The sequence below is a fragment of the Bubalus bubalis genome, chromosome 1 (genome assembly GCF_019923935.1).
Source record: "Bubalus bubalis isolate 160015118507 breed Murrah chromosome 1, NDDB_SH_1, whole genome shotgun sequence".
NCBI lineage: Eukaryota > Metazoa > Chordata > Mammalia > Artiodactyla > Bovidae > Bubalus > Bubalus bubalis.
The window spans coordinates 67,609,724-67,622,923 of record NC_059157.1 but is presented as its reverse complement, the minus strand read 5'-3'; the positions used below and the strand labels follow the sequence as shown (position 1 = coordinate 67,622,923).

General features: G+C 37.7%; 1 pseudogene; it reads right to left on the bottom strand.

Annotated features, from left to right (window-relative positions):
- Window positions 1–454: 454 nt before the first annotated feature.
- Window positions 455–1,733, bottom strand: LOC102395143 (annotated as a pseudogene).
- Window positions 1,734–13,200: the final 11,467 nt, after the last annotated feature.

Here is a 13,200-nt window from a genome sequence, read left to right as displayed (position 1 = left end):
TTGCAGGCGGATTCTTTTATCAGCTGAGCCACAAGGGAAGTCCAATAATACTGGAGTGGGTAGCCTATCCCTTCTGCAGTGGATCTTTCTGACCCAGGAATTGAACTGGGGTCTCCAACTCCTGCTGATCTAAGCCATATTCATTGATTAGAATATTTTATTGCATACTGTTTTCACTGTATACCAGGTGGGCTGAATTTGATAAGTTAACAAGTACATTATCCCGTTAACATACCTAAATTCCCTTTCCAATTAGTATGTCCTACCTCAAATATTTAAAGTCATGAAGTAAAACCATTTTTAAAAACTCAATATAGCTAAACAAAGGTCTTCTTTTGTGGCTCAGCTGGTAAAGAATCCACCTGCAATGTGGGAGACCTGGGTTTGATCCCTGGGCTGAGAAGATCCCCTGGAGAAAGGAAAGACTACCCACTAAAGTATTCTGGCCTAGAGAATTCCATGGACTGATAGTCCTTGGGGTTGCAAAGAGTCGGACACAAGTGAGTGACTTTCACTTCACTTCACTTCACTTCACTTCATAGCTAAACAAAATATAGAAAAACAGGTGATTAATAACTAAGGAACACAAATAAATACATTAAACTACTGCATATAAAACTAAAGAAATAGACTAAAAATAGGTTGACCATATCCATTTCCTAATATCACTCTTATCCTCTTGTATTTAAATACTTGTTTTTATCTGAAAATTCACTTCAAAAATGCTACTCCTTAATGTTAGATTTTTCAGCTGATAATGTGATATGCAGCAATATAGTTATTTTGATGTTTCAAAAAAGCTCAAAATCAGGCAGTTAACTTGGTTTGCCACAAGGAGATTCGATCCATTATGCTATTTTTGAATGTATTTTCCCTAGTCAAGTAATTTGAGAAGAGAACCCACTTATATAACTGAGCTATGAAACGGTTGAATGATCTCATGATTCCCGTTTCATTCTCTGATTTTTTTTTTTTTTTTACTTTATGTAAGTGTCATCATTAGAATACTTAAAAACAAAGAGTATTAGAAGGTGGATGGCTTTCTGTCTCTTTTGCTTTCTCTCCCTCTTTTACTCTCTCTCTCAATAAAACTCTCCAGATATATGCACCTACTGGGAGGAAAAGGCAGAGAGGCTAGATGACTGATCCCCTATCAGTATTGAATTTTCCTGGTTAATACATATACATGATTTCCAATCACCTGTACATATTATATTGAATCACACAGTTACAGAACTGGATTATTACACTCACCCATCCCATACTCACACTCTGTTTTCTCTCAAACCTATTTTCATTTCCTTCCTCTTTTTTATATTATTATTATTATTTTTGAGCAGTTCAGCCTTTATTAAGGTCGGGCCCCGGGTCACCAGGAGCTGGTGTACTTGGTCACAGCCTTGGTACCCTCGGACATTGCGTGCTTGGCCAGCTCCCCAGGCAGCCGCAGATGCTCGGCCGCCTGGACCTCCCGGGAAGTCAGTGTGGTTCGGCCGAGTACTGGGCCAGCCAGGCACCCTCGCCTGCCAGCCGCTCAAACACATCGTTCACGAACGAGTTCATGAAGCTCATGGCCTTGGAGGAGATGCCGATTTGGGCTGCACCTGCTTCAGCACCTTGTAGATGTACATGGAGTAAGTTTCTTTGCGCCGGCTGTGACTTCTGGACTTCTTGTACCCAGGACTCCTGCCCTGCGGGCCCCCCTGCTACAGCGGCCCATACTCGGCGCTCATCCTCCTGCTCCTCCTGGCGGCCTATATTATTATTATTATTGTTGTTGTTGGCTTAATGTTTCTTACTCTCTTTTTTACAGTACTCTGGAATTAAAAAAAAAAAAAAAACTACAGTAAAATAGCATTAAAGGTTGTGAATTTAAAATGTTGGAGATGAGCAGAGACAAAGGTAAGTTTGTTCAAGCAATATTGTGTAGAATTAACTTTAAAAACCTATGTACTTATACATACACACTGTACAGAAGAAGCAAGGAGTGAAATATTCACTTTCATATTGTCCTTAGAGAACATATTCAACAAAACTGTACAAAATTTGTTTTCTATAATTAAGAACCATGAAAAGAGAAATTATTCTTAACCTCTTAAGTGCAATATATTTTTTATTCTTCCATAGATACTTTATCCAAATAATTAACCCAAATACCCAAATTTAATCCTAAATATCCAAGTAATAGATATTTGGTCTATTATGTTAAATGGCTAACATCATCAGACTCAGAGGGAATAAGACCAAAAAATAAATAAATAAAAGAAAACAGGCTTTCACAGGCATCCATAATTTAAGTTCCTCTTGGCCTCTGGTTATCAGAATGCTCTTCCAAGTAGTTAGCACTGGGTGACTCTGTCACCTATAGTCAGCACAGCTTGAAGAAGAAAATAGTACTGAAGTGCTCCGTTTGCTTGAGTTTTGAAAACAGTCTTCATTGGAGATATTAAAGATCTACCTGTTCTCCAGAACTTGAGAACCTAGAGCAACTTAGGCTTTTTGAAAGTAAACTAAGTGGTCTAGTTGGATGAATGCAAAATCAGCTCAAGAAAGCTGCTGAATTTGTCGTTAATGGTTTCCTAGTCATATAACTTGAAATTTTGAAGGAAAAAAAAATAGACACGTTACCTATGTTCAATGAGAAATATAAACTGTATATAAAGAAGAAAAATAAAAATCACCTATAATCCACCACCAGAGATAACCATATGTTAATATGTTGGTATATTTCCATCATTCTTTTTACTATGCATCTATGTATAGATGTATGGGTACATGTACATATTTATATGCATAGTATATGTGTGTTAGAATTAATATGCATAGGTACTAATGTAAGTACCTAATTTAACAAAGTTGGGATGGTTCTATGTACATAATATTACAACCTTTTATATTCAAAATTGAAAACATCTCTCATATCATAAAATAGTCTGCAAAATTGGTTCTTAATAGTTACATTATATCAATATATTTTTTTTAATGATTTAGGCAATTAAATATTCTTTTTTTCCAAATTTTTGGATTACCTATTAAGGATTTAATTTTAAATGTAAGATCAAAGAGTATATACATTCTTAGGTTAGAAGGGCATGGCTATCTTTTAAAAAACTTCATAAATCATCCAAAATTGATTTCTAAGAAACATTAAATAATTATTGAAGAGAAAATATTCATGAAGTTAAGCAACTAAGTATATTAACAAATAGTCATTATATACGTTTTTTTAGTTGAACTAGGAGTCAAGGCAAATTCATAAATCAGTGTAATAGTTGAAAATGGGCTTGAAGCCAGCTTGTATGGGTTTAATTTCACTCTGCTACTTGCAGTTGGACATTATATTAGACTGCATACCTGCTATAACAGAATACCACAGGATATTCTGAGTGTTTTAAACAACAGAAATTTATTTTCTCACCATTCTAGTGGCTGGAAGACCACGATCATGCTGCCAGCAGGGTTGGTTTCTGGTGAGCTCTCTCTCCATGGCTTGCTGATGGGCACCTGCTTGCTGTGTTCTCACGTGATCTTTTTTCTGTGTGCATACATCCCCGGGCTCTCTTCCTCATCTTATAAGGACATCAGTCCTATTGGATGAGGCACCCACCCTTGTGACCTCATCTGGCCTTATTTATCTCCTTGAAGAAACTATCTCCAAATACAGTCATGTTGAGGTTAAGGCACCAATATGTGAATTTAGGGGGGACACAATTCAGTCCATGACAGGTATGTTTGGCCAATTTACTTGGTGGTTGCATATATGGATTACCTCATTTGTAAAATAAAGACAGTAACACTTTATTGTCTATGATCAAATTAAAAGCATTATTAGAGATAAAACTAAGATCATGGCATCCAGTCCAATCACTTCATGGCAAATAAATGGGGAAACAATGGAAACAGTGAGAGACTTTATTTTCCTGGGCTCCAAAATCACTACAGATGGTGACTGCTGCCATGAAATTAAAAGACTCTTGCTCTTTGAAAGAAAAGCTATGACCAACCTAGACAGCATATTAAAAAGCAGAGACATTACTTTGCCAACAAAGGTCCGTCTAGTCAAAGCTATGGTTTTTCCAGTAGTCATATATGGATGTGAGAGCTGGACCATAAAGAAAGCTAAAAGCCAAAGAATTATGATTTTGAGCTGTGGTGTTGGAGAAGACTCTTGAGAGTCCCTTGGATAGCAAGGGGATCCAACCAGTCACCCCTAAAGGAAATAAGTCCTGAATATTCATTGGAAGGACTGATGCTGAAGCTGAAGTTCCAATACTTTGGCCACCTGATACAAAGAACTGACTTGTTAGAAAAAACACTGATACTATGAAAGATTGAAGGCAGGAGGAGAAGGGGACGACAGAGGATGAGATGGTTGGAGTCCATCACCGACTCAATGGACATAAGTTTGAGCAAGCTCTGGGAGTTGGTGATGGGCAGGGAAGCCTGACATGCTGCAGTCCATGAGGTCGCAATGAGTCGGATATGACTGAGTGACTGAACTGATAGATAAAACATTCAAGGACAGTGCTTTGAAAACAATATTTAAAAAATTAATAGTATCACATTAAAAATTGAGGGTTTACATACTCACTGTATACATTAATCATGATATACTATTAAAAATAGCTTCTATTACAGAATTTCTAAGTTGGATATCCTATTAGCCTTAATAATTATTAGGAGGAATTAGTAGTTAATAAAAAAGAAATACAAATATTAAGAAAGTTATCCAAGATTAGGATTATACAATGAATTGGTAGCATGATTAATAATAAAAATAAATATTTCAAGAAAAGGTATATCCTGTTAATTCCTTTGAAATTAAGATAATTTTCAAAAAGAAGATTGTTGTCTTTTGATGAATATTTATAAACCATAGTTGGTGAAAACACAAACTTAGAAAAGAGACAAAATTTATATCAATTGAAAGATTTGGTTTCATTTAAAATTTTTGAAACTGTCTTCCATAACAAAATAAATCTCCCAATACAACCATTCCAAAAATATTTAGTAAGCTGCTGAACTTACTAAATTTAGTGAAGAATTTAGAAAATTCTAAATTTTATAAGAATGGGAAAGAATTTTCTAAAGAATTGATAAAGAATGGGAAAAACTAATGCCACGAGAGTAACAGCATTCATCTTGGCTCTTTAAAGAGCTTACTTGAAAATTGAGCACCACGTAAGTATTTACTGAGTCATGTTTTGTGATTAGTGGTAAGCCAGGTACCATTGAGAATGCAAAATAAGTTATGACACATAAACAGAAAACTAAGACAATACAGACATGCACACAGTACCTTGGAGTAGAGCTGAAGGACATCTAACTCAGCATGGCGGGAGGAGGCTGAACAGGAATGCCAGTGTTATAGTGGTTATGCTAGAAGAAATGACATTAAACTGAAGATGAATAGCAGATGGCTGTCCATAAAGGCAGATAAAAGGGGGAAACCAGCCAGGGAAGGGAAGGGAAGTCTCCAAGTAAATAGACCACAGGACCAAAGACACAAACATGAGGTAAAAGTTGTAGAAAATCACAAGTAATTTGGTTTTGCTGAACCAGAATTCCAGGAAGTGATTGTAAGCAATGAAGCTGGATAGGGAAGATCATGAATAACTTGTATGTATTATCAAAGGAGTTTGAAATTTAGTCTGTAGATAATGAAGAACAGCTTTATTTAGTGTTATTGACATCTTAAATAGTGTTTTGCATCAGTTCTTTAGAGGATGGGCTTGAAGGTGATAAATTAGAGGCAGGAAGACGAGTAAGGAGATCATTTCAATCCCTGGGTTGGAAATATCCTCTGGAGGAGGAAATGGCAACTCACTCCAGTATTCTTGCCTGGAGAATCCCATGGACAGAGGAGCCTGGCGGGCTACAGTCCATGGGATCACAAAGCGTCAGACACGACTGAGCAATTAACACTTATCGCTTTCTTTCCACGTTGATGGTCTAGTCAGAATTGAGGTAGTGGAGACAAAAGGAAGGATCAGAAAATGGCAAGAAGTACTTAGGCATTAAAATTTTCAGAACCTATCACTGTGTAGATACAGAACTGTGGAAGAGGATGTTAATTAAACAGGAAATTTAGAAAAAGGAGAAATTTTGAGAGAAGCTGACACATTCAGTTTCTGAAATAGTAGCATCAAGAAGCTGATGAGTGGTTGACAGAAAACTGGATATATGAATCTAGAGCATGAGGATTAAGGCTGGGGTGTATGGGTTGAAATAAGAGAGAGGACAAGATTTCCCACTAGGTATTTGAAATGACAAATGATTCAGAGATAGAATCCTGAGAAACACTGACTTTAAAGGATGAGTCATATGGAAGAAGTCCATGGAAGAAGCAGGGAAGAGAGGAGAACCAGCAAAACACGGGTTAGAGAAGACAAGTATGCAAAAAATCAGAACAGAGTGGGACCCCTGATGAATGCCCATTGAATATGCCAAATAGGAACTTATTTGTGATCTTAGAAATGCCAGTGTGTATATGTGTGTGTGCTAAGGTGCTTCAGTCATCTGAGACTCTTTGTGACCCTACGGACTGTAGCCCACCAGGATCCTCTGTCCATGGGATTCTCCAGGCCAGAATACTGGAGTGGGTTGCCATGCCCTTCTCCAGGGGATCTTTCCAACCCAGGAATCGAACCTGTGTGTCTTATGTCTCCAGCATTGGCAAGCGAGTACTTTACCACTAGCGCCATCTGGAGGGACTGGAAAACCAGCGGATTGTACTGAGTTCCTTTGTGTAAGTGACAGATCACAGAAAAGATGTGGGAATCTCCCTTGGGTTACATAGGCAGGAAGTACTGTCCCAACACCTGGATGATATCCTATGGGATGAAGTGAATGCAAGACAGAAGTGTCTGATGAAAGGAATGTGCAGAGAAGTCTGACCCAGATGTGAAATTATGGGTCACAGGTAGGATTCTAATGTAGTATCCTTATCAGAGAGAAAAAAGGATTTCAAGTCCAGAACCAGTGACTGGAAGAAGCATTATCATTACAACTTGAAAACAAAGGAATCACAAGCAGAACTAACAGTAAGACTGGCATTTAACATTGTGTCCTTCCCTGATGACTCAGTTGGTAGAGTCTGCCTGCAATGTGGGAGACTCAAGTTCAATCCCTGGGTCAGGAAGATCCCCTGGAGAAGGGAATGGCAACCCACTCCAGTATTCTTGCCTGGATAAATCCATGGACAGAGGAGCCTGGTGGGCTACAGTCCCTGGGGTCACAAAGAGTAGGACAGGACTGAATGACTAACAGTTCCTGCACGTTACTCAAAAAAGATCCCTTATGTATCCTGATTAAAGGTAGATCAAGTTACTGAGAATGTGTGGGGCTAGAATATGAAGGCAAGACCAAGCGGTTGTAACAGAAGAGTGTGGGGGATAAGGACTCAGGGAAGTATTCGAAAGGAATTGACAAGAGAGAAACATGATGAAAATCTTCACTCTGGCAGAGCTATGCAAGAACACCATAACTAAATTGTAAGAATACCTAAGTCAAGAAAGGAAATTATCCAGAAAAATAAATGGACAAACTAAGAAAGATTAGCACTTCAGAAGTCAAAGATAGGTGAGAGCTTTCATCTGTCGCACACACAAATTACCCTATAAAGACTTGCTGAATTAAGAACTAAATGGATAAACAAAATAAGGGGGAAAATTAATTTTTTTACTGTGGATATTGGCAGAAGTTTTATTTTGTTCTACTTTAAAATAAGATGGCTACATAATATCTATTTTCATCTAAAATTTCTACTTTTTAAACTATACATGTATTATGCCACATTTTTCTAGACAAGAGTTATTTTATAAAAGTAATCATTTTTCCCTGGAAAAATTAAGTAGAATCAGTGGATGCCATTGATATAGAGCACTTGTAAGCACTAAAAATTAGTATTTCTCTATGACTGCCCTATTTCTCAGTGTTCTCTATTAGCAGGAAGAGTATTAATCTGTTCAGTTTTATCCTAGAACCATATTTTTACATTTAATTAAAGATACAACAGATGCAAAAAACATACCCTCACTAAAGGGCATACCTTAATAGAAACAGTATAACATGCTTCTATAATTAGGCAAGGTCAAGAAAAATAAATTAAAGGGTAATTGAGTAACTGCTAGAAGAGTTGAGAAGAGAGGAAAGAAGATCTTGTCTGGAGGACAAGACAATAGAAAAATAAGTATAAAATGATGAGGTCACAAGGTAATAATACAGAGAACTGGACTTTGAGTCAGGAAGAAAAAGTTCTAGTTCTATGATTCACTTTGTAGTCTAGGACAAGGCATTTCAGTGTTCCCAGTTCTTGCTTCCATTCTTTGCCCTTATCATTTGGTATACAGCAGCCATAAGGATCTTCTTAAGATGCAAGTCAACCTTATCACTTTCCTGCCTAAAACTTTCCAATAGTTTCCTGCTACAGTTGAAATAAAACCTAACCCATTCCCCATGACCTTCATCACCATATGTGAATGAACTCTGCCTACCTCTCTGAACTCTTGTCCTTCTGCTTCTCCCTCAGTAACTGTTCCTGGATTGTTTTATGTTCCTTATACCCCACAAAAGCTCACAGACACTGTTTGTATCGAATACTGAGCCCCGAGTCCCACTGTGGTTGGGTGGCTTTTATCATTTAGATGTCAACTCAAATGCTACCTCCTCAGAGGTATCTTATTTGACTTTCTATAAGAAAGTAATTATTCCAGTGTCATCCATCTATCTCTATCATACAACAACTTTTCTCTATAAAACTTACTACTATTAAAAATCAGATCTTTCATTATGCATGTGCTTTGATATGTGTGTCCCATCTAGAAAACATTTCCTTGACTATTGTATTCATCATAGAAATTTCTGGGTCACAGTTGATGTTCAGTAAATACTTGTAAATGAAGGAGAATAAGGAAGGAAAAATGAAAGGAAGGAGGCAGAGAAACAATTGACAGCAAAATGAGGCAAAATTGTGGAAAAGAATATTGGAAATAACCACCCAGATATTATTTAGATACCATTCTATGCTTGAATATATTTAAATACCATACACTCGCTATGATTTAAAGGAATTCCATATACTATTGTTTTCATTTTCTTGACATTTCAGTGAAACCTAAACAATGCAAACATTTTTATGCATATGTACGGGAGCAGGTATGGATATGTATACTAATTTTCATGCTTTGGGTGAAACTAGGATATACAGAAACATAAGATACACCCTCAGAACACACTCAAGATGTCATCATTCACATATCCATGTGCTACCCCTCTAAATTACACTTCTCCAGCTGGTATGGTTAATTTCGAACTGGATAAGCTAACAGTGCCATATCACACCCAAGTAGTACAAAACTGTATAAAAACAAAATAAAACAGTGATAAACAATGGATTATCTCAATGGCATATGGCAGATACACCATTGGACCAGCCTCAAATACAACTCTTGGATTCCGTTTAAAAATCAGTGCTTGAATTATAGATTTAACATTCAAGGCACTCCTTGTAAACAGTGAGCAATTATTCCGAGAAGAAGAAAGAGAGGGTCAGATAAAGGAGAAAAAGAAAACACACTGGTCATTGGAGAAGAAAGATAAACTAGAATTAGTGTGTAGTACATGCTTGACAATCTATAGGGAGTAATATAAAATGCATGCAGCATTCAATGGGAAGAGATGGCAACAAATAGACTGCAGTGGGTTGCCATGCCCTCTTCCAGGGCACCTTCCCAACCCAGGGATCGAACCCAGGTCTTCCGCATTGCAGGTGGATTCTTTACCAGCTAAGCCACAAGGGAAGCCCAAGAATACTGTAGGGGGTAGCCTATCTCTTCTCCATCGGATCTTTCCAACCCAGGAATCAAACCGGGTGCTCCTGCATTGCAGGTGAATTCTTTACCAAGGAGTCACTTATATGACTATCTAAATTAGTCAAACTCACAGAAACAGAAGGAAGAATGGTGGTTGCCATGGACTGGTGGCAGGGGAAAATGGGAATTGCTGTTCAATGGATTTAAAGATCCACTATATAATATCATGGGCTTCCCTGATAGCTCATTTGGTAAGGAATCTACCCGCAATGCAGGAGCACCCAGTTCAATTCCTGGGTTGGAAAGATCTGATGGAGAAGGGATAGGCTACCCACTCCAGTAGGATTCCCTTGTGGCTCAGCTGGTAAAGAATCTGCCTGCAATGCTGGAGACCTGTCTGCCTGCAATGCTGGAGACCTGGGTTCAATCCCTGGGTTGGGAAGATCCCTGGAGAAGGGAAAGTCTACCCACTCCAGTATTCTGGCCTGGAGAATTCCATGGAGTGTATAGTCCATGGGGTCGCAAAGAGTCAGAGACAACTGAGTGATTTTCACTTTAATATAATATCATGCTTATAGTTAAAATCCTGTATTATACACTTAAAAGTCTGTAAAAAGAATAGATCTCAAGTCCTGTGTTTTTATCACAATTTAAAAAATAATTTGTAACATTTGCCAGAAAAGAATTTACTTACTTCAATTATAAATATGAAAGGACCTTTTAGTCTATGGCTTATTTTTAATTCCGTGACAAAAAGTAAATATTGTAAAATTAAATTATCTTGGCAAATATGGCTTTTTACAGTAGGAAATATTAACCATCACATGGTGACTGAAAAATAGATTCCCTCATCTCAACTCACTGTTCTATAATAATAAAATTATAAATTAAAACTTTCAACTCCTATCTGAAGCATGAAATTCCAGAGCCACTCTATATCAAGGGGAAAAATAAGTGCTTAAAGCTAAGATACATATAGTATCTCCCTGGGGGAGCTTCTTCCCTTAAAAAGAGAATCCACCACAATATAAATCATAACAAAATGATAATGAAAGGGATTTCCACAGATAATGACCTTTATTGCATTACCTCTGAATTGCCCCAGCCTAGAGGAGAGTAGCCCCAAAGTTTATGTATACTGCAGATCATTGTATTTAAAAAGTCAAATGTGAGGATTCCTTGGTGGTCCAGTGGTCAAGACTCCATGTTTCCATTGCAGAAAGTATGGTTTGAACCCTGGTCCTGCAAGCCACACAGCATGGTCCAAAAAAAAGTCACACATATGATAATGACAAAATGAGATAACACACAATTAACTGGTGAGCCCAATTCAGCAGGGACCCTTAACAAAATTGTGAAGAGGGAGGAGTCTGTGATTCATGGAGAAAATTTGGGATGAGCTCATGGTAAGGCTAAAGAACATACTCATTTATTCATCTCTATGAAGTCAGGAAAAGTATGCCATCCTGGTCTTCACTATGTCCCCAGTGCTCTAAAAGTGTTCAATAATGAGAAAACAGAAAGAGAAATTAAGGAAACAATTCCATTCACCATTGCAATGGAAAGAATAAAATACTTAGGAATATATCTACCTAAAGAAACTAAAGACCTATATATAGAAAACTATAAAACACTGGTGAAAGAAATCAAAGAGGACACTAATAGATGGAGAAATATACCATGTTCATGGATTGGAAGAATCAATATAGTGAAAATGAGTATACTACCCAAAGCAATTTATAGATTCAATGCAATCCCTATCAAGCTACCAATGGTATTCTTCACAGAGCTAGAACAAATAATTTCACAATTTGTATGGAAATACAAAAAACCTCGAATAGCCAAAGCAATCTTGAGAAAGAAGAATGGAACTGGAGGAATCAACCTACCTGACTTCAGGCTCTACTACAAAGCCACAGTTATCAAGACAGTATGGTACTGGCACAAAGACAGAAATATTGATCAATGGAACAAAATAGAAAGCCCAGAGATAAATCCATGCACATATGGACACCTTATCTTTGACAAAGGAGGCAAGAATATACAATGGATTAAAGACAATCTCTTTAACAAGTGGTGCTGGGAAAACTGGTCAACCACTTGTAAAAGAATGAAACTAGAACACTTTCTAACACCATACACAAAAATAAACTCAAAATGGATTAAAGATCTCAACATAAGACCAGAAACTATAAAACTCCTAGAGGAGAACATAGGCAAAACACTCTCCGACATACATCACAGCAGGATCCTCTATGACCCACCTCCCAGAATATTGGAAATAGAAGCAAAAATAAACAAATGGGACCTAATTAACCTTAAAAGCTTCTGCACATCAAAGGAAACTATTAGCAAGGTGAAAAGGCAGCCTTCAGAATGGGAGAGAATAATAGCAAATGAAGCAACCGACAAACAACTAATCTCAAAAATATACAAGCAACTCCTACAGCTCAACTCCAGAAAAATAAATGACCCAATCAAAAAATGGGCCAAAGAACTAAACAGACAGTTCTCCAAAGAAGACATACAGATGGCTAACAAACACATGAAAAGATGCTCAACATCACTCATTATCAGAGAAATGCAAATCAAAATCACTATGAGGTACCACTTCATGCCAGTCAGAATGGCTGCGATCCAAAAGTCTACAAGCAATAAATGCTGGAGAGGGTGTGGAGAAAAGGGAACCCTCTTACCCTGTTGGTGGGAATTCAAACTAGTACAGCCACTATGGAGAACAGTGTGGAGATTCCTTAAAAAAATGGAAATAGAACTGCCTTATGATCCAGCAATCCCACTGCTGGGCATACACACTGAGGAAACCAGATAGGAAAGAGACACGTGTACCCCAATGTTCATCGCAGCACTGTTTACAATAGCCAGAACATGGAAGCAACCTAGATGTCCATCAGCAGATGAATGGATAAGAAAACTGTGGTACATATACACAATGGAGTATTACTCAGCCATTAAAAATAATACATTTGAATCAGTTCTAATGAAGTGGATGAAACTGGAGCCTATTATACAGAGTGAAGTAAGCCAGAAAGAAAAACACCAATACAGTATACTAACGCATATATATGGAATTTAGAAAGATGGTAACAATAACCCTGTGTACGAGACAGCAAAAGAGACACTGATGTATAGAACAGTCTTATGGACTCTGTGGGAGAGGGAGAGGGTGGGGAGAATTGGGAGAATGGCATTGAAACATGTATAATATCATATATGAAACGAGTTGCCAGTCCAGGTTCGATGCACGATACTGGATGTTTGGGGCTGGTGCACTGGGACGACCCAGAGGGAGGGTATGGGGAGGGAGGAGGGAGGAGGGTTCAGGATGGGGAACACATGTATACCTGTGGCGGATTCATTTTGATATTTG